We start from the raw sequence: 26,799 nt of genomic DNA, 5'->3' as shown, positions 1-26,799 counted from the left end.
AAACCCATAGTATAGGGTCTTTCTAATGATGCAAGGGGCAGGCAGAGAGAGAGAGAGAGAGAGAGAGAGGGGAGGGGGTATACATTCCCTAAAAGCCCCCCCCCCCCCGTTGGCCAAGGGGATCTTATTACAATTCGCAAGAGGAAGGGGGGAGAGAGGAGGCAGAGCGAGAGAGTTGAATCGAGTTTAACATGCGGCTGCAGAGAGACCCATTGCTGAACAATAACCATCGGGGCGAGTGAGCCTACCTCACAACTTTCCAGCTCTCCAGTGAGTGCAGCTCCGAGATCACGGAGACCATGGTAAACGGAAGAAAAAGCAGAGAGAGAAGGCAGTGTTGCAGCCTCTTCCAGCAAGGCTCGTCCCACCAACGCGTCTGATAAGCCCTTGTCACAGCGTTCCCTCCGCCCCTTTCTCAAGCCTTATTGCCGGCTCATTGCGCACCCCCTCCTCCTCCTCCACCAGCTTTTGGACCCTCCACCATCACTCTTGGCTGCTCACAAACCCGCTGTCTGCTCTCGGTGAAGCTTGACTTGAAATCTTCCCTTACTCATGCTGATTGGGTGGGTGGGGAGAATCAAATATTGATTCCCAGCCGAAGTCCTTGCAGATTCTGCCAACCTCCCAAGAATTTGGACCAAGCTCCAATCACACTCCTCCCTCTCCTACACACACTTTCTCTCTGTCCTCTAACATTCTTACCTATTCAGAGAATACAGGATGTCACTGCAAAAGCTCACCCCCCCCCCCCCCCTTGTGCTATTCAACAGGATGACCAAGATTCTTCTTGTGAACTTCAAGCTGCTTCGGGTGGGACCCCAAGCCAATTTGCCATTTCTTGCTGGAAGATGTGGCGCTCGCTGTCTGTGGGCAAGGAGCACCATGGCAAGTCCTCACAGATCAAGGATAGGCCCCAGGTCACAAGGCAGCGAGAGGGGAATCTGCCAAAACTTGACGCCTAAGTTCTCTTGTCTATCCAAAAGGTCCAGAATTTCCCGACAGAGAAGGATGAGCAAGTCGAGGTTTAAGACTCTTGTCATGTAATCAAACTGGTGTAATATTGCACAAAACTTGCTTGAGGCAGACCGACTCGCCATCAGCAGAAATTGCCAGGTGCCTCTTAACGTCCGAGAAAGAAAAGCAAAAGAGAGTTCCTGCTGCCTCAGCCTCCCCCAACCCTCTCACACCATGCACCTCCACTACTCTAAGCCTGCAATGTTTTGCTGAGCGATAAAAGGTTCTGCCAGCCTTCCAACCCTCGTCCACTTGTACTGACTCCCCCAGCTCCTCACCTTAGTTCTAAACCTCTCCTCCATAAGACATGAAAAAGCATTCCAGCTTCCTCACTTCCTACTGAGGCTAAAATCTGAGCTAGAAAACATAATTATTGGTCAACTGGATGATGGGCAGCAGGTCAAATGGTTTATACTGTATGGTGAAGAAGCAGGATGTTCCTTATCGAATACTATTGTATGGTAAAGCACAGGGTCGTAAAAGGAGATAGGAAATTGGGTTAAAAGACAAAGTCATTTGCCAGATGGGCCAGCATTAAATCTGTCAACTTTGATACGATGCATTCTGATCTTTTATTACATGGTCTCCTGCATCAAATTTTCTCACATTGGAATTTTTCTTAAGTTCTGTAATGAACAAGTGAAAGTAAAAAGTAATTTTCTATATTTTTTTCTAAGCCTGGATGATTTTTCTCTTGGGCTTTGTGGTGCTTAAGAGATGTTGATTCAATTTTTGAACATTCCACTGCAGTTCTTTTCTTCTTCTCCCTCAGTATCTGCTGAAGGAAGGAGTCTGTCATTGAATTTAGGACGTAGGGAGGAGCAAACTTCCCAGTGTGTCTCAGCAGTGATGAGGTGGGGACGATGGAGAGCTTCAAGTTCTCAGGAGTGCGTATCATCAATGAACTGCCCAAACTCAAACCAGGTTGATGTTACAATCAAGAAGGTAAGAAAGAGGAGCAGGAGTTGGCCATCCGGCCCATCGTGCCTGTTCCGCTATTCAATGAGATCATGGCTGATTTGATGAGAGGCTCATCACCGCCTATCTGCCTTTTCTCCATATCTCTCAATTCTCCAACTATGCAAAAATTTATCCAAGCTTGTCTCCACTGCTTCAATGGGCAGCAAATTGCATAGATTCATCACCATCTGGGAAAAGCAGTTCCTCCTCATCTCTGTCCTAAATCTACTAACCTGAATCTTGAGGCTATTTCTAGTTCTAGTCTCCCCCACCAATGGAAACAACTTACCTACCTCTATCTTATCTAGGCCTTACATAATTTTAGACATTTCTATAAATTCCAGCGAGTACAGTCCCAGATGAATCAAAAGCCCCTTTTCCACTGGCACCGTATCCCAGGAATTAACTGGGAATTTACTGGGACAGGATCCAGTGGAAAAGGAACATTGTCTGAGTGCCGGCGACAAATGACATCATTTCATGCCGGAGATTAACCCCATCAACCCCTACTCATATCCTTGGCATTTGCTGACGCCGACATGCTGATAAAACCAGTGGAAAAAGGACAGCAGAAAGTCATCCATTTCCAGTTGAAGGTAGAGAACTCCGATCTCAGGGGACGAGTGTGTTCAGTGGAAAAACAATTAGTGCCCCAGTTAAGGGTGGCCCAGTGGAAATGGTACAAAGGGCTTCCTATCCTGGGACACTGCACAGCCAATTAACTGGGGTGCCAGTGGAAAAGGGGCTAAACTCTCCCCACAGGCTAAAATACTGAAGAAACGGCACTTTCTCAGAAACTTCACCATGTCCCTGAAATCTGTCACCAACCTTTACAAATGTACTGTCTGGATGCATCACAGCAGGTATGGGAAACGGGTCTACCCATGACAAGAAACTGCAGGTGTAGCTCAAGCCATTCATTATGCAAACCGTCCTTCCCTCCTATCAACAACTCTCATGTTCTTCGGAAAGCTGCCAACATCCCATCCCAGCATGGTCACACTCCCCCTCCTTCAGTTGTGTACAAGATACATGTACTTGAAAACACAAACCTCCAGGATCAGGGTCGTTTCTTTTTTTGAGTTATCAAACTCTTAAATGGATCTGGCACTGCCAAAAAATAATGCTCTTGAACTGATTTTTAACTGCACTTTCCTCCATACCCTGCACATTATTCCCTGGGCTATTTGCCTCATTGTTAAAATACTCCCTCAAAAGTAGTCTTGTTTGTTTATTTGTTATTGCTGCATTATCTGCTGTGTGAGTTGATCTGCTTGAATAGCATGCAAAACACAGCTTCTTACTGTATCTTGGAGTTTACGTGACAATAAAACAATTCAATTCTTTGGCTATCCCTCAGACTTGCTTCCACTCCAGTTTTAAGAGGGGAAGATATTTATACATGGATTCTTCTAATGTGGGGTGAGATCAGGCTCGCCTGCTCAGACTTAGCACAGCCTTGGATTGAAAGTACGGATGGACATAAACAAGATTTTGCCCAGCCTATTTCCTTTCATATTCCCCCCCCTACCCCCCCCCCCCCCCCCCCCCCGTGGGACAGTCCTGAAAAAGACAGACATTCACATTCTCTGATCAAATATGGTTGTAGTGGACATTCCATGCGTACTAATTGTGCAACAGATCATTAACAAAAAACAATGAGGCTAATGACTTTGTATAATTGCAATTGCATAGTCATGAGATATTTATATCAGCATGGATGTTGACTTACAGGATACTACAACTGTAGCCCAGACTCCATCTGGGCCAAGGTATATCTCGCCCATCAAGGATATATCATAAATCTCAATAAGCTGAATTCAAGTTCTGACCATAGAGCCGGTAAGTTCATTAAGTCATGTGAGAATAGCTGTAAAAGTCCTTCAACCCATTTTCTGTGGGGAAGAAACAAGATTGTGACCACACTACATAAAAACTTCCAACCAAGCGCCTGCCTTTTGTTGTGGCCTCCAGGTACATTTACAAAAGGAGCATCCTACCTCGACTCACAGATAAAGCATCTTCCGTGACTACAAATGCCTTACTTCTCTTTGCCAGGTGAATATTGGCGAGGGCATTGGGAGAATACCCTATACTTTAAAGTGCCATTGAATTTTTAGTTAAACAAGAAAGTGTGCAGATGCAGGGGTCGAGGGCAAGGCACAAACGTGCTGGAGAAACTCAGCAGGTCACGCAGCATCCAGAGGAAGTGAAGGGTAAGTCAGACAAAAATGGATGACAGATTACATCTCAGTGTTGCAGCCTGACCCGACCGAGGTTGGCTGTCAACGATACCAGCTTTGGACAAATCCCAGGTGTGAGGGTTTCAGCTGTGAGCAGCATATCTGTGGTGTTCACTTGCATCTAGACGGCTAGTAAGAAAGCAGACTGCATCTGTCACATTGGCTGTAAGACAGACTCCAGAGACATCAAGATATGCATCCTTTGTCATTGTAGTGCATGGCGATGTGCTCTGTATGAGCTAGCCTTGGAGAGGTGCTGTGACCTAACTGTAATAATGTCTAGGAGACAATGAGAGCTTCTGTACATTGGGGTTAAGTTTTTTACACAGAGTTGTGGGTGCCTGGAATGCCTTGGCAGGGATGGTGGTGGAGGCTGAAACATTTAAGAGACTCTTAGACAGGCACATGGATGGAAGAAAAATAGAGAGAAGGGAGGATTTAGTTTATTTTTTAAGGAATATATGGGTTGGCACAACATCGAGGGCCAAAGGGCCTGTACTGTGCTGTAGTGTTCTATGTTCTACGTTCATTCTGTTTTTTGTTCTCCGTTCCAGCATTTGCAATGTCTTTTGTCTTCACATTGATGTTGTACAATATTTAGACAAATTTTGGCTGACTATTGATGGACATCCTGAGAAAATAGTCTTTTCAAGGTTTTGTTATAAAAACACAGAGAGTTGTTAGAGTATAGATGGTGTGAGCAATTGATGGTTAACACTGTGACACCACAAGTGAAAATGGCAAGAATTGAGGTACATCATCTGAATCTTGAGATATACCATGAATTGCAAAACTAAACAATGGAATAATCTCAGGGTCATATGTGATATCAAGTATGCACTCTGACAATAAATCTGAACTCAGAAACCCACAGGTCATACTTCAATTCAATTTGAATGAACATCAACAAGGATTTCCTTTCTAAGAAATTTTTCATATTGTCCACCTTTGCCATCTTTCGGGATGGATCTATTGGGTTTGTTCTGCACTTTTGGCTTCAAGTCTTCCAGACTTTAGCAAATGAAAACAAAAAGTGATGGAAATATTTGGAAAATTGTTGTGGAAAGAGAAACAGTGTCCCAATGAAGGGTCTTTGACCTGAAATATTAACCTCGTTTCCCTTTCACAACATCTTCTCTCTTATCATTGCACAATATCCACGGCACTTCCTGAGATGACTGAAGTGGGCAAGGCTACTGGCCACCATCTATCGAGAGCATCCTGGCCAGCTGCAACACAGTGTGAAATGGTTGTTGTACAGGTTGAGTGAACTCGGCCTTTTCTCCTTGGAGCGACAGAGGATGAGAGGTGACCTGATAGATGTGTTTAAAATGATGAGAGGCATTGATTGTGTGGATAGTCAGAGGCTTTTCCCCCAGGGCTGAAATAGTTGCCCCAAGAGGACTCGGATTTAAAGTACTGGGGAGTAGGTACAGAGGAGATGTCAGGGCTAAGTTTTTGATGCAGAGAGTGGTGGGTGTGTGGAATGAGCTGCTGGCAATGGCTGTGGAGGGGGATACAATAGGGTCTTTGAAGAGACTTTTGGATAGGTACATGGAGCTTAGAAAAATAGATTATGCGTAAGCCTAGTAATTTCTAAGGTAGGGACATGTTTGGCACAACTTTATGACCTGTATTGTGCTGCAGGTTTTCTAGAAGAATGGCAGAGAGGATCCCCTCCACCACCCCCCATCGACATTATCTACTGGGGTCATTAGAGGGCACGCAAAATTGTTGAGGACCTCTTCCACCCTGCACACAGCATCTTTCAGCTGCTCTCATTGGGAAAGAGATACAGGAGGATCAGAGCCAGCACCACCAGGCTGAGGTTCTTCCCACGGTCAGTGAGAATAGTGATTGAGACTCTCGCATTCATAAAACAATATGTATTTATTTATTTTTATATATGGATATCTGTCCTGCATATGTATTGTTCGTCTGTATGTGTGTTATGCCTGGTTGTCTGGCACCGAGAACCAGAGAGTCCTGGTATCAAGGTGTCATTGATGAAGGGCTGAAGCCTGAAACGCCGGTTAAGTATGTTTCTCTTTGCTATATAAAGGACACTGTTTGACCTGCTGAGTTTCTCCAGCTTGTGTTCAGACAGCAGTGATCAATGGTCAGTTTGAATGTTCTTTTGCAATGTGGTTGCAGGTCCATTTTTGGAAATTCATCAGAATTGAACAAAACCTCTGGTCGAGTGCTTATTAGCAAGTTTCGCAAATTTGATTGTGTTATCTCAGCAATATTTGCAGCTACAACCGGAAAGCAACATATTCACAGTCTGAAGTAAAATTTCTATTCTCAGAATATACGTTAAAATATTCAGGCAATAGTACGTCATGAAACACAAAAGTCTGCAGTTGCTATAATTGACACAAAAACACTATAATTATCACAGCATCCATGGGAAGGAAAGATATGTAACTAACATTTCAGGCCTGGGTCCTTTTTCAGCAAAAATCAGACAGACCCCTGGATAAAAAGGCCAGAGAGAAAAGGCAGAGGGAGGAAAACAGGCCAACAGACAAAAAAGGTCTGGATAGGACTGGAGAGGAAAGGGGAGAATTGATCAGGGGAAGGAGTTGGCTCTGTGAATGGAGGAGGGACAGGGGAAGGGAAAGAGAGAGAGTCACACACACAACCAGAGGAAAGGAGAAATAAGGCATGGACAGGCTGGTTGGCATGGGAAAGGGGAATTGAAATGGGACATCACTGCTGTGGTGGCAGACAGAGAGCTAAGCTGCAGAACGATGCGATCTCCCAGTCTGCGTTGAGCCTCTCCCTGTAACTCAGTTTCTCAAATCCTGGCAACATCTGAGTCTAGATATTGCTCATTATAGGCTGGAAAATATCTGGTTATAACTTAACACCATTTGGCTATTTTATATAATCATACAGATCCTAACATATACTTATGGTAAGGTAATGTTAGTTAGTTCTCCTTGACAACCAAGCCCAGAAATGCCACAAATCTGTGAAGAATTTAGTTCCTGCCAAAATATTGGTGTTGGGTTTTGCTGCTCATTAACTATCTAGATGAGAGATATTTTGTAGTCACCACAAAGGTTAACCATGTTGTCATCCTTGGGCACCATTCCCTCAGGGAGGTGATGTGTTATATTTGTCAGATGAAGCATTGAAAAGCATTGAAGCGTTTAGATCCAAGCCCAGAGTAAGTAATGAGAGTAGTGCCACGGTGTTTTCTGCCGGACTACTGGCCACCATCATGTCAACCTTCTACAGGAGCTCTATTGAGAGCATCCTGGCTTGCTGCATCACAGTGTGGTACGGTTACTGTAGAAAAATGGATCAGAGGTCAATCCACAGGACCATTTGGATTGGGCTCTTGTATAACTGATGGTCTTTTAATCATGAGTTTGTGTACTGATGGAAAGTACCTGTTTTTTTTTCCCTCTTGGCCATACAATGGAATGGCAGTCTGAGGATTAGAATGTACTGATTTGGAAAAAGGCTTGATATGTCTATGTGGCTCTCAGCCAGAAATGCAAGTAAGAGCATGTTTAAACATATCTTCTTATTGCTTAATTTCACTTTATCCATGGGGGTATAAAACCAATTGGTCTTTAATTCCCAAGTCAACTCTTGCCTGATATTAGTTGCTCTGCAGGTATGGGCCCATCAGGCGCACAACGTACAAACAATGAGATGCTAGCCGAGCTCAGTAGGTCCTGACCCAAACTACCAACTGACCATTTCTACCCACGGAAACTGCTGTACCTGCTGAACTCCTCCTGCTCATACAGCATCTGCAGTGTTGGTGTTTCTCTGAACTCCCTGTGTGTTTTCTTTACCCTCGTACCCTCAGTACATAGTCTGGCCACATTGAGTGTCTTTGGGTGGCATGGTTAGTGCAAAACTGTTGCAGCGCCAATGGCCAGGGTTCGGATCTGGTGCTATCTGTAAGGAGTTTGTACGTTCTCTCCATGTCTGCGTGGGTTTCCTCTGGGTGCTCCAGTTCCCTCCCACCCTTCAAAACAAGGGCAGCTCAGTTAGGGTAGCAGTTAGCACAATGCCTTTACAGCACCAGCGATTGGATCTGGGGTTTGAATCCTCTGCTGCCTGTGAGGAGTTTGTACATTCTCCCCATGTCTGCATGGGTTTTCCCCAGGGGCTCTGGTTTCCTCCCACCTTTTGAAATGTACCAGGGGTGTAGGTTAATTGGGTGTAAATTGGGCAGCACTGGCTCGTGGGCTGAAATGGCCTGTGACCGTGCTGTAAATTTATAAAGGGGTTGAAGGTTCATTGGGGTTTTGGGCAGCGCAGGTTGGTAAACCAGAAGGGCCTGTTATCGGGCTGTACGTCTAAAAATAAAAGCCTAGAGTAAGTAATGAGAGTAGTGCCACGGTGTTTTCAGTCGGACTACTGGCCACCATCTTGTCAACCTTCTACAGGAGCTCTATTGAGAGCGTCCTGGCCAGCTGCATCACAGTGGGGTACAGTTACTGTAGAAAAATGCTGCATTTCCTGATATGACCTTACTCAAAATCAGAACCACCAGTGCTCCTTCATTGATATTCATTTCTACATCCTGATCATCCATTTGTTCTTTCATGCTTTATCATTTATTTATACTTTCACAAAATTATGCTGTTTCTCGCTTCTGCAAGTGGTGTTACCACTTCATAAGTGTGCTCTATCTGGATTTAATGTTACTTCAAGTCTCCCTCTGATGGGGAAAGTTCCCGTGTGCAGGGATCACATTGGTGGGACAAACTAGTCTGCATTTTTTCTAACGTTAATCCTATTTGTGATAGATGTAAATCAGAAGTGGCTTCTCTAGCTTGTATGTTTTTGGTCATGCCCTCTGTTGGAGAGGTACTGGACAGATATTTTTTAGACTTTGTCAGCTCTACTGGAGATCAAATTGCAACCTAACCCATTGACTGCTTGTTTTTGGAATTATAGTTCCAGAAGTGGGACAAGCTCTCACTTCCACACATCGGGTTGTTGCCTTTTCTATATTGTTGGCTAGAAGAGCGATCTTATTTACATGGAAACATTCTAATCCACCGACTTTGACTCAATGAGTCTCTCAAATTATGTCATGTTTAAGTTTAGAGAAAGTTATGAGTCGTATATTTGATATTTCTGCTAAATTTGACCTTTTATAAATTATTTCCACATGACTTAGTAGAATTATTTTCCTTTCTGGACTATATTTAATTTTATTTCTTTCCTTTTTTCTTTCAAGATAGGCTGCCCAGTCTTTTTTTTTTGTTTGTTTCTTAGATTAGGTGGGATTTATATATATTTTTTTCTTTTTTTGAAGATTTCAGTTTGAGATGAGAACGTATTCGTTAAATGTGCTGTAATGCAATATATATATTTTCCCCCTCCTTGATCATGTACTCCGATTCCCCTCATTTATTGTTTACCTATAATATGATCAATAAAAAGAATGAAAGAGAAAGACAAAGCTATCCCTTAATGCATGGGTTTGCAATCATGAATCATTCCATGCCACTGACTATTTCTCCCGCATTATGGTTTCTCATGTCAAACTTGTAACATTGATGTGGATTGAGGGATTCTTCCAATTTCTGCACTTCTGCAGTCTTTCTGCAAGGTTGCCTATCGGTAAGTACGTGACAGATCTCAGAGATGACATGATGATGAGTTGAGCATTTATTGTCGTACACATGAATACAATGTACAAATGCAGTAACATTCCTGTTTGCTGCAGCTTCAGAGGAACGTAGCAGAAAGCCCTGCAAAAGATATGGACACCGCCCAGAATGTCACAGGCCAAATCCTCCCCACCATCAAGAACAACTTCAGGAAACGCTGCCATTGGGGTGCAGGGGCAATCATCAAGGACCCACACCATCCAGCACACGCTCTGTTCTCGCTGCTGCCATCAGGAAAGAGGTCCAGGTGTCACAAGATTCTCACCCCCAGGTTTAGGAACAGCTGCTACCCCTCCACCATCAGACTCCTCAACATCAAACTCAATTAGGGACTCATTTAATGTCTCTTACTTGTTCACTTATTGATTTTTTTAAAAATTCTCTATTGCACAGTCAGTTTGTTTATATTTCTTCATTTGTTTACACGTGTACACTGAGTACAGGTTTTTTTTGCACTACCAATAAGTGGTAATTCTGCCTCGCCCACAGGTAAGAGAATCTCAGGGTTGTATGTGATGCTGTGTATGTCCTCTGACAATAAATCTGTAATTTGAATATCTGAAAATGCACAAGAGTCACTTATCCAGCAATATATCAGTTTCTTCTGCTTCCTTAAATACAGCACCTGTACATTTACGACATGATCCCTGAGTGCGAGAACATTGTCTCTACAAGAACCAGTTGCACCTGCTCCAAGACGAGGCGAAAGCGTCATATTTTTGAACACCCTTGACAGCCTCTGCAGCTTATCTTTGTGTGAGCTGCCATTCTGTTCCATTTTTCACTAACTCTTCCTCCCAGCACTGTTGTATTCTCCACTTCTTTCATGCGTTTAAATCTCCTGTAACCAGCACTTTCTCAGTGCTGCAGATTGCCACTGCATTTTCTTAATTAGTTGCCGCTAGCAAATTTTAAAAGTTGTCAGTGTCTAGCTTTTCACTTCTTGCAATACTGTATTGACTTTCCATGCACCGACAAATGCTTTGACACCTACGCCATATTTGCTTCCTAATTCAGACCATAAGATATAGGAGCACGTAGGCCATTTGGCCCATCGAGTCTTCTCCATCATTTGATCATAGGATGACCCATTCTCCCACTCAGGCCCATTCCCCTGCCTTCTCCATGTGATCTTTGATACCCTGACTATTCAGATACCTATTAATCTCTGCCTTAAATACACCCAATGATGGCCTCCAGAATCTCCCATGATAGCAAATTCCTGAGATTCACCACTCTCTGGCCAAAGAAATTTCTCTGCAGCTTTGTTTTAAATGGCCGCCCTCAATCCTGAAGTTGTGCCCTTTTGTCCTTGACTCATTTACCAAACATCTTTGCCACATCTACTCTTTCCATGCCTTTCAACATTAAAAATGTTTCCATGAAGCCCCAGCACCCCCCCCATTCTTCTGAACACCAAGGGTACAGTCTGAAAAGAGCCATCAAACTTTCCTAATATGTGAATTGTTTCATTCTTGTGAACCTTTGAGGTCCTGTGGTCACTTTTGTAAAACAGTGAGGCTGACATTTTCTTCCAGCTCTCCACCTCTTCTCTCTCCATTCAGAGAGCTACACCCCTCCCACCAAAACCTCAGCTTTTTTTCTCTTTTGCACTCCCACCCATACCAGCTATTACCTCTTGCCTGGGCCTGTGCTTCTCCCCCTGTCCCTCTCCCCACCATTTCATTCAGATGCCTACATGCTTTTTTCTTATATTTGATTAAGGGCTCAGGCCTGAAATGTCAGTTATGTATTTTTGCCACAAGGAATGATGTGTGACATGCTACTGAGTTTCCCCAGAACTTTTATGTATTACATTTGTCCTAATGCAGGGTATTGACCCTCAATCCAGACAAATGAGGTGACGCATCTTGGAAGATCAAATCAGAAGGCTGAGTAAAGATAAATGATTGGTTACTTAAGAGTGTGGATGAAGAGAGGGTCCTTGGGGTCCAAATCTGTACATAACCTCAAGGTTGATAGGATAGTTAAGAAGGCCTGTGGGATCTTGGGCTTCACTAAGTTCAAAAGTCAAGACGTTAACTCTATATCTTAGAGTATTGTGTTCATTACAGGAAGGATGTGGAAGCGATGGAGAGGATGCAGGAGATTTACCAGGATGTTGCTTGGATTGGAAACTAAGTTTTATGAGGCAAGGATGCCAGAGCTGGGACTTTTCTCTTTGGAGCAAAGAAGGATGAGAGGAGACTTGATAGAGGTCTAAAAGATTATGAGAAGCCTAGGTAAGATGGACAGCCAATGTCTTTTCTCTAGGACAGGAACAGAAAATGCCAGAGGACATGTGTACAAAGTGAAGGGAGGGAAGTTTAGGGAGACATCAGGGGTAGGTTTTTTTAAGCAGAGAGTTGTGAGTGCCTGGAATACCTTGCCTGGTGGAGGCTGAAACATTAGGGGCATTTCAGAGACTCTTAGTCAGGCATGTAGATGGAATAAAAATAGAGGGTTACGAAGTAGGAAGGGTTTAGTACTTTTTTTAAGGAATATATGGGCCATCACATCGAGGGCTGAAGGGCCTGTACTGTACTACTGTTCTATGCTCTATGTTCCACCTTCTTAACATCAATAATTTCTCATCCTCTCCCCTCATCCTGCAGATGAGACTTGATCCACTGAGATCCTACAACAGCTTCTTATTTTTATACCATTGCAGCACTCTATTCAGACGGCTTTTGTGACATTTGAACTCATAATCTTCACTTTAAATTACTCGTCCAACAGAATCCAACTTCCTTATCAGTGCATAACCAGTGAAAGGATAGAATGGAGGCCAGTAATCTCCAGCACTGCAAGGACACATTCCTTTAGAAACAATGTGACCGCTTGAATTTTGATGAGCATTGCAATTAAAAATGTCTGTTTCCCAGGACTTGCCCCTCACTGTCAGTTTGCCTTTTATTGTGCATTCTTTGAACCGCATGATTTGTTCTCCCAATTCAAAACTCCCCTTGAGCGTAAAGCCCTCCAAAAGGTAGTAGGCACAGCCCAGGACATCACAGATAAAACCCTTGCTACCATTGAGAACATCTACATGGAAGAGACACAGGAGGATCAGAGCCAGCTCCACCAGCCGGAGGAACAGCTTCTTCCATACAGGCAGAGAGAATGATGAACGATCAAAGGAACTACTCACACTGACCCTCCAAGACTCTCATTTGTAGGTAACAATATCTATTTATTTTTATAGATATAATACTAGTTCTGCATGTATTATCTGTCTGTATGTGTGTTATGTATGGTGGTGTGTCTGCATATTTTTGCACTGAGGACCAGAGAACGCTGGTTCGTCTGGTTGTATTTGTGCATTTAGATGACAACAGACTTGTCTTGACTTGAACGCTGCCGTCAGAGAGCAGCAGCGATCATCAAGGATTCACATCACCCAGCACACACTCTGTTCTCACTGCTACCATAAGGAAAGAATTTTCGGGGCCACAAGACTCAAACATGAAACACAATAGAGAAATCCTACCACGGACCTCCACCACCTAAAATGACCGGAGAAGACAATGAAATGAACTGACTCAGTATGTAAAAATAAAAGACAAAATTTTCTTGTTTACTTTTATTAAGTGATGACGTTGTTTAACGGGTTTAATGTATCATATAGATTGAACTTTGAATAAATGGGAAGGGGGGGTGAGGGAGGGGGGAAAGGGGAGAAAATGACACTGTATATATTCAAGAGAAAGATATCTGTATATATTTTGGTCAGTATGGTTCATGGTGTGAAAAATAAAAAAATTAAAAAAAGAGACTCACACCACCAGGTTCAGGAACAGCCGCTACCCCTCCACCATCAGACTCCTCAAAAACAAACTCAATTGGGAACTCATTTAAGGACTCTTTTGTACATTACTGATTTTTTCTCTCTCAGTATTGCACAGTCAGTTTGTTTACATTTCTTTGTTTGTTGACATGTGTATGTTGAGTTTTTGTTTGCACTACCAGTAAGAGGTCATTATGCCTGGCTGGCAGAAAAAAGAATCTCAGGTTTGTGTGTGGCATCATGTATGTACTCTGACAATAAATCTGCTATCTGAATCTGAAAATCTGAAATCAAAGAAAACTTTAGAGTCAGCTATGTGGCAGTGTTAGCTGTTAGACAACCCGATTACAGCGCCAGCGACCCAGTTCGAATCTCTCTGTGTCTGCATGGGTTTCCTCTGGGTGCTCCGGTTTCCTCCCACATTCCAAAGACTTACTGGTCAGGATGGCAGACTACCTTCCCTCAAGTCAACCCAATTTGTGACATTATTACAATCATCTAACTGTGCTAATTCAGGATCATTAACTGAATTTAATTTCATAGGGATGCAGGTGGGATTTGAACTCGTGTCTAACCCAGACCTCTGAATGACTGGGCCAGTAACTTACATATTGAACTACTTGATGATTGTAGCACAAAACGCAGCTCATTGACTATTTGTTGTGCCCTGGTATTGAAATTAAATTTTAAAAAATTTAGACACATAGCACAGTAACAGGCCCTTTTGGCCCATGAGCGTGGGCCGCCCAATTACAACCCCGTACGCTTTGGATGGTGGAGGAAATCTAAAGCAGACTGGAATGTCAGGATCAGTTTCGATTGTTGTGATTTGAACTCACTGTTCATAATTGTGAAGGAAATTCAAGCAACCAGTGTCTTCTGGACATATCCATGAAAGAACAGAATTTACAGCGCTAAAGGGAGAATGTACAAACTCTTTACAGACAGTGCCGGGTTTGAACCAGTGTTGTGCTAACTGCTGGGCTAACCATACATGCCTCATTGTTTTAACACTACTGTATTCTCCCAGTAATTCCCTTCAGTGCTGTAAATTCTGTTCTTTCATGGATATATCCAGAAGACACTGGTTGCTTGAATTTCCTTCACAATTATGAATAGTGAGTTCAAATCACAACAATCGAAGCTGATCCTGACATTTCAGTCTGCTTTAGATTTTAAATCCGTGGCCTGAATCCATCATTGATCAGAGTAAATTTACTGGGTAAACCAAACATGGTTTAAATCCACACTTTAGCCATAGGTTAAGTCAACTGTTCAAATTCAAACTCAAGTAAAGCGAGAAAGAATGTTGTGTGAGGAGTCCAGATTGTCAACCCATACAAGGGGCAGCAGTTAAATAATGCCGTAAAGATGGCTGAGTTATAGAGAGAGAGATATCAGTTAGAAAAGAGTAAAGGCAGTAATATTCTACAAGTATGAGGTTCTTTCAGGATCTGATAACGGTGGGGAAGAAACTGTCCCTGTATCTGGTGGTGTATGATGTCACGTATGTGACATCCGGACGGGAGAAGAGCAAAGAGATTTGTGGTCTGGATGGGATGCTGCATTCGCTCTCTGCAGCTTATCATGGCCGTGGGTTGATCAGTTCCTGGTACGGGACGAGAAAGAGTGGGAAATGAGGAAAACATTGGAGAAATACCAAGAGCGAGATGGATACCGTATCTAAAACCAATCAGCCTTAGACTACAAGGCTGTATTCTGGGATTCAAGATGTAGGATTTTATCCTCCAAAGCTCTTTTAGAAAGTGGTCTGTGGCCTCCTTCTGTGCTATGTATTTTGAAAGCCATCTTGGAGAAAACTATGACTGCTCCAAAGCCGGAGGCAACAGGCAAGGTAGCAATATTCATAGTGTTCATTTGGTTTGTAAATTGAGCCTCTCCATCAACTTGCAACTTGAGGGGCAGGTTCAGGTTTGAAAGTAATGAGTTAGGAGTCCAGAGAACAACTTAATAAGGTTCAGTCATGCTCGACGAAGACTCTCAGCATTTGAAATGACACAGGAGCCCTGGAGAACCTTCAAGAAAAGGCAATATTAAATAGCTGGACACGAAGAGGGAAGCAAAGCCTCTTTGGTAATGAGGGAAAAGTATAAACAGTGTTTGGGGCAGCCAGCATCCAACCAACAGCAAGATTAAACAGAGCAACCTCGCTTCATTGCAGGAGGGATAATTCTTTAAACACGTTAAACAAGGATTGATTAGATCCTGCAGAAGGAAGAATGAATAGGATATAATGCACTCAGAGCAGAATAATAAATAGTATATTATCGCAGCTGTATTGATGTATTGATGACAAATGCTTGTAACAACGTGAAATGTGTTCACATTGAGGAGATGTCATGAACATGAAATGGTTCTAAATTACTTGGTGTCTCACTCAATCTTCTTTCCCCTGACCTTGTATCTGATAATGAGAGATCTCCTTGATTTATTCTATGTTTATGATGTGTATGGATTTAATTGTGTGCCTGGAGATGGAATGACAAAGGATCTGGGATGACCATTCCTTTTTTTTTGTCGGTGGTGAGTGAATCGGAGCAGACCTTAAATGGCAGATTAGTTACCCTGAGGTCGCTGCAGAGTGGAGAAGAGTGGGCTGCTCCCCGTCAATCAACTTTGCTGCCTGTCACAGTGGGTGTGACTCAAGTGTGATTTTATGAACTAAAGCTTGTACACATAGTAAGTAGCTTTTCACTCTCTGTGCTTTTGTGTGAGCTTACCCTGCTTTTAAAGTGAGAAACTTCTGAAACATAGAAACATAGAAGATAGGAGCAGGAGGAGGTCATTCGACCCTTCGAGCCTGCTCCGCCATTCAACGAGATCATGGCTGATCTTAAAGTTCAGTACCCCGTCCCCGCCTTCTCTCCGTAACCTTTAATACCCTTATACTGAAGAAATAAATCTAATTCCCTCTTAAATATATTTAATGAACCTGCCTCTACTGCCCTCTGTGGCAATGAATTCCACAGATTCACCACCCTCTGGGTCAAGAAATTCCTCCTCATCTCGGACCTAAATGGTTTGCCTATTATCCTCAAACCATGGCCCCGGGTTCTGGATTTTCCCATCCTTGGAAACATCCCATCTGCATCCATTCTGACCAGTCCTGCCAGAATTTTATAGGTCTCTATGAGATCCCCTCTCAATCTTCTAAACTCCAGCGAGTACAATCCCAATTTGCGCAATCTGAACTTTTACATTTTCTGCTTTTTAAATAAACTATTTTCATGATTCACTGATTTTATTTCCTCTGAAACACATCACCAGCCCCACTTTAAAATCATTGATTGATGTAGTCCTATCAAATATTGTCATAGCCATTTAAAAAATACATTTCATTTGTTTCATGTTTATTTATTACTTTTCTAATTTTAGTTTTCATTCATTCTTTCTTTCTCTTTCCTTCCTTCCTTTCCATAATTATTATTATTTTTATATTTTGTCATTTGATTTGTTTCTTTCCTATCACTGTGCTTGAGATGCCTCTCATCTACACCAGCACAAGGATTACATCCCCTTCTGCTGTTTGCGGATAGGAGCAGGAATATTGTAGTGCAATGTAAAGGCAACCAGATCATTCCTTTGTAATCACATTTGACCTCAGTATTTTCACACCTGCTTTCTGTTGAACTTACAGGAGACGTAGAATGGAGGACCATCGCCTTCCCAAGATCGTGTTATATGGCGAGCTCTCCACTGGCCACCGTGACAGAGGTGCACCAAAGAAAAGGTACAAGGACTGCCTAAAGAAATCTCTTGGTGCCTGCCCCATTGACCACCGCCAGTGGGCTGATATCGCCTCAAACCGTGCATCTTGGCGCCTCACAGTTTGGCGGGCAGCAACCTCCTTTGAAGAAGACCGCAGAGCCCACCTCACTGACAAAAGGCAAAGGAGGAAAAACCCAACACCCAACCCCAACCAACCAATTTTCCCCTGCAACCGTGTCTGCCTGTCCCGCATCGGACTTATCAGCCACAAATGAGCCTGCAGCTGACGTGGACTTTTACCCCCTCCATAAATCTTCGTCCGCGAAGCCAAGCCAAAGAATCACATTTGACCTCAGTATTTTTACACCTGCTTTCTGTTGAACTTACAGGAGACGTAGGAAATAGTAACTAAAAACCTTGCAACTATATAACGCTCACAACTTTCGAACCTCCCAAAACATTTGACTGCCATGGAAGGATTGTTTTCAAATTGCAAATCTACACTGTCATTACACTCTTGGTATTCAACTTTATACAGCGATATGAATGTTAGAGGTGACCTGTTGGATTGCTGGTGAAGGAACCCTTCTCACGGAACCAAGTTACAAAGTGACAAAATAAATGTAAACTAAATATTTTCTGGGTGTGGGTCAGTGTTCTAAGCTAAAAGTCAAGGAAGCCAATTAGCACACATTTCCACAAACAACAATAACAACCAAATAAGTCATTTCAGTGACATTTATTGAGGATGAAATATAAAACAAGATGTGAAGTCAATAGGGCTTTTACTGTATTCTGGTGTTGAACAAGAAAATCTGCAGATGCCGGGGTCAAGTGCAGCACACAAACGTGCTGGAGAAACTCAGCAGGTCACGCAGTATTCACAGGAAGTAAAGGGCCAGGGCCCTTCATTTAGAAATGAATTCTGGTCTTGTCATTGACACCCCTACCTCATGAGAGAACAAAAACTATGATAGAAATGGCCCTGGAAGTTTATATTCAACCATTGCCCCTCACGTATTAAGCAGGAGATGACCAGAAGAAAATGATTCTCACAATTGATCAATGTTGTCTACAGTGAATAAATATTGTAAAGTGTAGTGATGCTGAACAAGTAAATTTGGAGGCCGTACTTGAAAATTTGAAGGGGAATTAAATTTAGGTAATTAAATATTGTTGACTAGAAGGACAGAGTCAACAATGACAAAATTGTTGTAAAAATCCACCTCTTCCAGCAACTTCCTTCTGAGAAAGAAATCTGACCCAGGTTGATCTTTTTATAGCAATATGATTGGTCCTTCACTGCCTTCAGTATTAGTTCAAGTTCACTCTCATCTGATTTTACATATACAACCTGGTGAAACAGGATCATAGCACAGACACACAGTGCACCCTACATATATACATAGCAATCCAAAATAGATATATATAAAACATAATTTGTGTGTTTCTTGGATTGTTCAACAGTCTCATTGTCCATGGGAAGAAACTGTTTCCCAGAATGGCAGTCCCTGGTTTTTATGTTCCTCAACCTAGTGTCTCAAAGTTACTGCATGCTGGATGGTAAGGGTTGTTACGGGTTATATTAGTATGGTTATGGATAAATATGTCTTTAAAAGAGATAGATTGTGGGGGTTTAGTGTAGGTCACTTCACAAGCAAAGGATAAACTCACAAAAGACACCTCATTTAAAGTGCAAGAGCTTTGCTGAAGCAGGATGCTTTTGAGGAAGCAATGAAGAATGCTGATCTATTGTTTGGGCAATAATTTCCAGACTCAGAAGTACTGATAAGATCTTTCAACTATTGGGAAAGCTGGCAGGCTTGTTGAAAGACCCCATTTTGAAGATGGGTTGTGAGTTCTGAGTTCAGCCTGTTCAAAATCCTTGTGGTCCTTACAAGAGGAAATGGCTGGCGAGAGTGTTTCTCCTGAAATAAGGGAAACAAGAGAAACTCTGTGGTGACTTGGAAGAAGAGGTTGTCGTTTGGAAAACCCATGATGGGGCAAGTTTCTTCAGCAAGATACTGAAGTGACGGATTGGAGGAAATCACTTTGCGTGTGTCCAATGTGCAACAAATATCTCTCTGAAACTAACAAGAACCTTCCTGAGCAGTAACCATTTATCTTTAAGCACCAGAGCCTGGCGAAGGTTTATAAATGTTAAATTCTGTGCACAGTATAGGAATTGCCTGATATCGATGAACTTGGAGAAGTGAATGATTGGACTATGAAACGAAAAACTTTCCTGAACATATATACATTACATACACATGCACTTAGAATTATAAGGGGGTTAAGTTAAGAGTAATATGTTAAATTTTGATCTAACTATAATGTTTAAAGAAAATTAAAAGCAACTTTTGTTTAAGTAACCATTGTTTTGGCAAATTTCTATTGCTGCTGGGTTTTGGGGCCCTCTGGGCTCGTAACAGGGTCCTCAGTGATTCTCTGAGCCCTCTTTATGTACCACTCCCTGTAGATATTGTCAATAGAGGGAAAGGAGACCCCAGTGATCTTCTCTGAAGTTTCACTCATCCTCCGTACTGACCTCTGATCTGATGCTTTGCAGCTACCATACCGCACTTTGATGGCAGGGTTAGCATAGCTGTTAGGCAACCCTAACGTCGAAGTACTCGAGATGGCAGAGGTCGACAGCATCGAGTCCACGCTGCTGAAGATCCAGCTGCACTGGGTGGGTCACGTCTCCAGAATGGAGGACCATCGCCTTCCCAAGATCGTGTTATATGGCGAGCTCTCCACTGGCCACCGTGACAGAGGTGCACCAAAGAAAAGGTACAAGGACTGCCTAAAGAAATATCTTGGTGCCTGCCACATTGACCACCGCCAGTGGGCTGATATCGCCTCAAACCGTGCATCTTGGTGCCTCACAGTTCGGCGGGCAGCAACCTCCTTTGAAGAAGACCGCAGAGCCCACCTCACTGACAAAAGACAAAGGAGGAAAAACCCAACACCCAACCCCAACCAACCAATTTTCCCCTGCAACCGCTGCAACCGTGTCTGCTTGTCCCGCATCGGACTTGTCAGCCACAAACGAGCCTGCAGCTGACGTGGACATTTACCCCCTCCATAAATCTTCGTCCGCGAAGCCAATCCAAAGAAAAAGGCAACCCTAGTGCCAGCAGACTGGTTAGAATCTAGTACTGTCTGTGAAGATTTTATCCATTCTTCCTATATCTGCATGGGTTTCCTCCGGGTGATGTGATGTCACCTAATTCCATGTCACCTATGTACTCTAACAGTAAATCTGAATCTGAACTCTGGGCCCTAATGATATTTTACCATGGACTTCTATGTATTTCAGAGCCTGTCCCAACAGCCCCAACTTAGCTTTGTTAGCAACATAGCGTTCAGGGGAACACCAACGAAATCACCAAGTTCTTCCAACTCTGGAGTCGAAAAGCATTTCTCAATTTTTATCCTGAATGGCCAAGTTCGACTTTTAGGACTGTGAACTCTTTGCCACTGATATCTCACCAAGGAAAACGATCTTTTCTTTCACATAATATCACTGCTCTCAACCAGGTTGTCTTCCAGAGTTTCTTTGATGATGGGGGAATCCCGGGAAATAAGCCATTACAGAATGAGATAGCCATGTAAGGTCAATAAGAGGTTGAAATGACAATCCTTTAGCAACCACTAAAGGAATGAAAATGATTCTGACGAAGGGTCTCGGACCTGAAACATTAACTCTGTTGCTCTTTCCAGAGATGCTGCCTGCCCAGCTGAGTGTTTCCAGATTGTTTACAATTATAGAAAATTCCAACTTCACTGAGCCCCTGCGCTCCATTTGTGGGTCTAAACCTGAGCTTCCTGAGGCTAACCATTTCAACTTCCCCCATCATTCATACACAGACATGTCATTCATCAGCTTCATCCATTCTCAGGGTGAAGCCAAGCGTAAACTTGAGGAACAACACCCTATCTTCCTCCTGGATAGACTTAAACCTAACCGCACAAATATTGATTTTTCTTTCTTCGCCTGCTCCTGTACTTAATATTTTTAAATCTCTCTCACTTTTCTCCCCTTCCCTTCCTAATGCCTTATGGCCTCTCCCTCATCCTCTCTCTTAGAACAGAGATGGAAAGGAATTTCTTTAGCCATAGGGTAGTGAATCTATGGAATTTGTTGCCAGAGGTGGTTGTGGAGGCTAGGTCATTGAGTATATTTAAGGCAGAGATTGGTAGGTTCTTGATTAGCCAGGGCATCAAAAGTTATGGGGAAAAGGCCAGGCAGTGGGGCTAATGGGGAAATGGATCAGTTCATGATTAAATGGTGGGGCAGACTCGATGGGTGAATGGCTAATTTCTATTCCTATATCTTATTGTCTTGTGGAGTAATACATGAAAGTCTGCAGACACCATTACTGAATTAAAAACACAACGCAGGAGAAACTCAGCTGGTCAAACAATGTACTTTATGGAACAAAGATACATAATCAACGTTTCAGGCTTGAACCCTTCATCATGGTATGAGCAAAATGTAGACAGGTGCCTGAACTAAACTTGTGGTCTTATGGTCTATGGGCCCCTTCCCCAACTTTTTTTCTTCATCTGGATATATTTAAATTTAAATGTAGACATGCAACATGATAACAGGCCATTTCAGCCCATGAGTCCATGCCATCCAATTTGCAAACCCTAGTATGTTTCCAATGGTGGAAGGAAACCGGAGCCTCAGGGGAAAACCCACGCACACATGAGAAGTAAGTACAAACTCCTTACAGATAGCGCGGGACTCGAAGCCTGGTTCAGTCCCGATTGCTGGCGCTGTAGAGGCATTGCATTAACTGCTACTCCAACTGTTGTCCTTACCCGAAACATTGACTGACCATTTCGACCCATGGATGTGACCTGTCGCACTGAGATCCTCCAGCAGTTCATTGTCTGCTCAAGATGCAGCCATCTGCAGTCTTGGTGCTCCTCTACAGAAAATTAAGAGTTGCTTTGAGGTCTTTCTGAATCTCATCGGGAATTCTGCTCTCTTCATTTTTAACCATATATCCACTGCTGGTCCATTCTGTACTGACTATTTGATTTAAAAAAACCATGACCTTGTGGATTAACAGCTGTACGGGGATAAAATGGCTGATTCCACTTCTCAGAGGCCCAGTGATATTGTACAAACATTTCAAGCAGGCTTGTAATGGCATTACATTCCCCACAGCAAAGCACAACAAGCAAGATAAGACAAAAGCCCCCCTTCTGCCTCGAAATACATCAGGCAGAACCCTTCAAACTTATCTTGGAACAGGGTTTTAAAATAGCACGAGTCATCTGCCGTTGAAATGTCATTATCCCCAGGCAACATAAACACTAGACTCTTTACAAACACTTTCAGTAGTGATGGGTTTTATCTTTATTTAATTATACCTGCGTCTGCATTAACTCTCTCAAGCCTGTTCTCTATCAACTACCAAAATGCTTCATATCACATTTAAAATGCCTTCTAAATTGTCTCAAGTTGAAATGACTGAATTTCAAAAGAGGGTCTCACTGACTTGGTACTGGACATCTCAGCACATACAACAGAGGGAGAATTTCCACCCCCCCCCCCCCATCCCCACCCCAATACTAGCGACTTGCTCCCACCTCAGAAGAGAGAACTTTGGATGACCACAGAGAGTGGTGGGTGCATGGGGTTGAGCTGCCAGTGAATGTGGGCTCAATTTTAGCATGTAAGAAAAATTTGGGCAGTTACACTGATGGGAGGGGTACGGAGGGCTGTGGTCCGTGTGCAGGTCAGTGGGACTGGGCAGAATAATTAGTTTGGCACAATCCAGAAGGGATTGTTCCGCAGTGTTCTACGGTTCTGTGGAAATTAATTACTTGAAATGACATTCACTTCTGAAAAAAATCTGACACTTCCCAAAAGAGCCCAACGTGACAAATTAAAAGAGAAAATCAAAATCTGCAGATGATAGAAATCTAAAAATAGAAATCACAGGAAATACTCATCAGGTCAAGCAGTGTCCATGGAGAGAACAATACAGTCAACAATTCAACCTGAAAATGAAGGGTCTTTGACTTCAAACCTTAATTCTGTTTATCTTTCCACAGATGTGGCTACACAGGTCAGAGCACAGAATATTGAACAGAGAACAGCACAAGGCCAGGCCCTTCAGCCCATGTGTCTGTGCTAGAAACTCTGCTGCTTGCATATGATCCATATCTCTATAATTCCATGCATATTTAGATCTCTATCTTGATTTTCTTCTTAAACATTATTGCTGTATCTGTATCAAATCTCTGGGAGATTTGTTAGAGGTAATACAAAATTATGATGGGTGGAGATAGAGTAAATGCAAGTAGGCTTTTTCCACCATGGTTGGGTGAGATGAAAACCAGAGTGAAAGGGGAGAAGTTTAGGGGGAACATGAGGGGGAAATTTCTTCACATGAGGTGGGAGTGTGAAACGAGCTTCCAACTGGAGTGGTGAATGCGGGCCCAATTCTTTCATTTAAGAAAAATTTGGACAGGAGGGGTAAGGAGGGATATGGAATGGGTGCAAGTCAATGGGACCTGGCAGAGTAATAAGTCACCACAGACTAGAAGGGCCGAAGGGCTATTTTCTGTGCTGTGGTGTTCTATGCTGTCAATCTATTCCAGGCACCTGCCAGTCTTGGTGTGAAAAATGCCCTCTCCCACTTTAAATGCATCTCCTCTGGTAATTGACACTTCCAGCATGTTCTGACTCAAGGTACAGTGAAACCCAATTCTAATGGGATCATTTGAGTCCATAAAATGTCACTGCGAAAAAGCGGGATCGTATTAAATTAGGTTTATTTACATATACAGCTAGAGAATCATCCACAGTGTGGAACTGGGCACTTTCGGCAACGTTCAACCTGCCTCAGCTCCATTTCGGCTGAATTCCTGTCCAACTGGCTGCATTATCTGGGCATCAGCTCCCTGCAGGAGCAGAATCTTTGGCAGCTGTACAAGCTGAGAGAGCTGGCCACGCGCTGGCCACGCTGGAAGAGAGCAGACTGCCGCCGGCTCGCAGCCTGGCCGTGCGGCACCTGGACAACAGCCCGCTGTGCTGTGACAGCCGCCTACACTAGCTGCTGCGGACCAGCCCGGCTCTCAGCTTTGACAAACAATGGGTATCGGCAGTTAAGGGCCAGACAGTGCGCTTCAGGTGTTGGGCGGATGGCGCAGGCTGACCGCGTTATATCTGAATTCGCGTTAAATCGAGGTTTCACTCTACTAGGTGTGAGGCAAGCACAATAAAACCCGATTTTCTGCAATTCAAGCAACTAGAAAAATAAATTGCCGAAAATAAATAGTAAAAAAATACGGAAGTTTAAAATTGGTGCCTCCTCGCAGTTAGTTCGCCAATCCATGCGGCGCACAATCGCAAGCAACCAGAAAATACACTTATCCGGCATCTAAGATGCTGGATACTGTATCATTGGGTGTAATTGGGCTCATGGGCTGAAAGGGCCTGTTGCCCTGCTATATGTCTAAGTTTCATTTAAAAAGAAGCGTTGTGTCAATGTCGAAAGGTGTGCACCACCTCAGAACCTCCCCAACCTCCCCTCCACCCCTTCAATCACATCTACCTATGGACACTTCCTGACTTTTTGAGATCCCCCACTAGCTCATCGAATGAAATTGGCTGCATCCATGGAGTGAAATAGCCTGACAAGCATTTCGGGTTAAAACCTTGCTTCAAGACTCATGCAGGACAGACATGAAGCAGGTTTTCAACCCGAAATGCTGGCTATCCATTTCCCTCGGGGATGGTCCTTGACCCATGGAGCTCCTCCAGCATTTCGTTTGCTGACGCTATGAGTGTAGTTTGCAGAAAAGTGCTGTAAAAATTCAGCAGGTCACACAGCACTCTTTATGTAGCAAAGATAGCTACATAACCAATGTTTTGGGCCTGAGCTCTTCCTCGAGGTGTGAGCAAGTGCCTGAATAAATTGGTGGGGGAATGGAAGGGGCAGGGGGAGGAGCATAGAGCCACAGGCAAGAGGTCATAGGTGGATATGGGTGGAAGGGCACAGGGGAACAAGACTGAGAAGTCATAGTGCATGCAGATAGTACTGAATGAAGGGGGTGGGTGGGCTAAAGTGGGGGGGGGGAATAGAGGGTTGAAAATGTCAGAGGGGGAGGTGGAAGTTTCGGGAGGTCAGAGGGTGGAGGTGGCAGGTAGGGAAGATCAGGGGGAAGGAGGTGGAAGGAAGGGGAGGTCAGATGTCAGTGGATGGTAGGAGGGGTCAGAGGGGAGATGAGAGGGCCGAGCATCAGCAGTTTCCGGCTTTCAACTGCAATAGGGTATTGTGCCAGAGTGGTTAAAGTTACTCAGCTTGCAGACAAATGTCTAGTCCAAAATGTATCATGTGAAATAGCTTGCAGGTGCGGAATCCTTGCATTCTCATCTATCTTTATAGACATTCTTGGCAACCGTTGCGTGCGCTGGAATTCACTGTCCTTGTTTCAATGGAGTATTAAAAGAGAGTATAAAAAGAATATAAATAATACATTTACATATGAACCAAAATAAACAACTCTCACAATAAATAGAGAGATAAAGGAATAAATAACAGTCTTTAGAAGTGCTGCACTGTGGGAGCTGGTGGATTTCTCCTGTGATGCCAGGGGTTCCATATAACCATATAACTATTTACGGAGCGGAAACAGGCCATGTTGGCCTTTCGTGTCCGCACCGGTTCGCTAGAACAACTCCACTAGCTCAAATCTCCCGCTCACCGCCAATAACCCTCCAACCCCCTCACCTCCATGTACAATCCGCTCTCTGAGCTGCATGAATTAAATCCCTTAACACCCTGCTAAAAAAGGGCAGGTGAGTTAGCCCTGGCCAATATTTACAACTCAACAACCAGGTTACACTGGACAACAAAGATTTTGCTTCCTGAACACTTTTGGGTGTATTTCATGAATTTTGGGCTACTGATCACAAAAATTGCCTTAAAAATTTCCAATCACATCTGGATTTTTTTAGATAAAACCTATTTTTGCGATTGCCTGTCATACTTTTAAGGTGCTTCAAGCAGACAAAACCATGAAGTACAACATGTCATTGAAAACTCATTTTCAGCCTTCGCACTTGGACGTCTTCCCTGCTGATCTTGGTGCCGTCAGTGATGGACACAGTGAAAGGTTTCACCAGGAGATTGCGACCATGGAGAAGCGGTATCAGGATAACTAGTATCCATCAATGCAGGTCGACCATTGTTGGTCACTGACACGAGAGGCATCAGACACTGAATAGAAACGAAAATCAGTGGCAAAACATTTTTAGGTGAGTTGAACTAACTCAATGTTTCAGCGACATTATGCGATTAAACATGCTAAATTCAATAAAAGTTAATTTAATGTTTCTCCAACTTCCTACGTGATTCAGCAAATCTGAAATTATCTTTGTGTT

The 26,799-nt window shown here is 43.3% G+C and overlaps 1 protein-coding gene and 2 long non-coding RNA genes across 7 annotated transcripts in view; 2 read left to right on the top strand and 1 right to left on the bottom strand.

Annotated features, from left to right (window-relative positions):
- usp6nl (USP6 N-terminal like) overlaps positions 1-26,799 on the top strand; it is a 955,431-nt gene that overhangs the window by 433,871 nt on the left and 494,761 nt on the right. The gene's annotated exons all lie outside the window — the stretch shown is intronic.
- Positions 1-26,799, bottom strand: part of LOC138748778 (uncharacterized) — a 404,609-nt gene that overhangs the window by 225,811 nt on the left and 151,999 nt on the right. The window lies entirely within an intron of this gene.
- On the top strand, positions 12,694-19,752 carry LOC138748240 (uncharacterized). Of its 2 annotated transcripts, XR_011347897.1 has the most exons (3): positions 12,694-13,043; positions 16,205-16,355; positions 17,314-19,752. It is a non-coding gene; the product is annotated as an uncharacterized lncRNA (long non-coding RNA). The 2 variants fall into 2 exon arrangements; XR_011347896.1 differs by lacking the exon at positions 12,694-13,043 and having other exon boundaries at positions 14,823-16,355.

Source organism: Narcine bancroftii, chromosome 13 (assembly GCF_036971445.1).
Source record: "Narcine bancroftii isolate sNarBan1 chromosome 13, sNarBan1.hap1, whole genome shotgun sequence".
Classification (NCBI taxonomy): Eukaryota; Metazoa; Chordata; class Chondrichthyes; order Torpediniformes; family Narcinidae; genus Narcine; species Narcine bancroftii.
The sequence above is the reverse complement of the archived record's forward strand: the minus strand, read 5'-3'. Positions and strand labels throughout refer to the sequence as shown.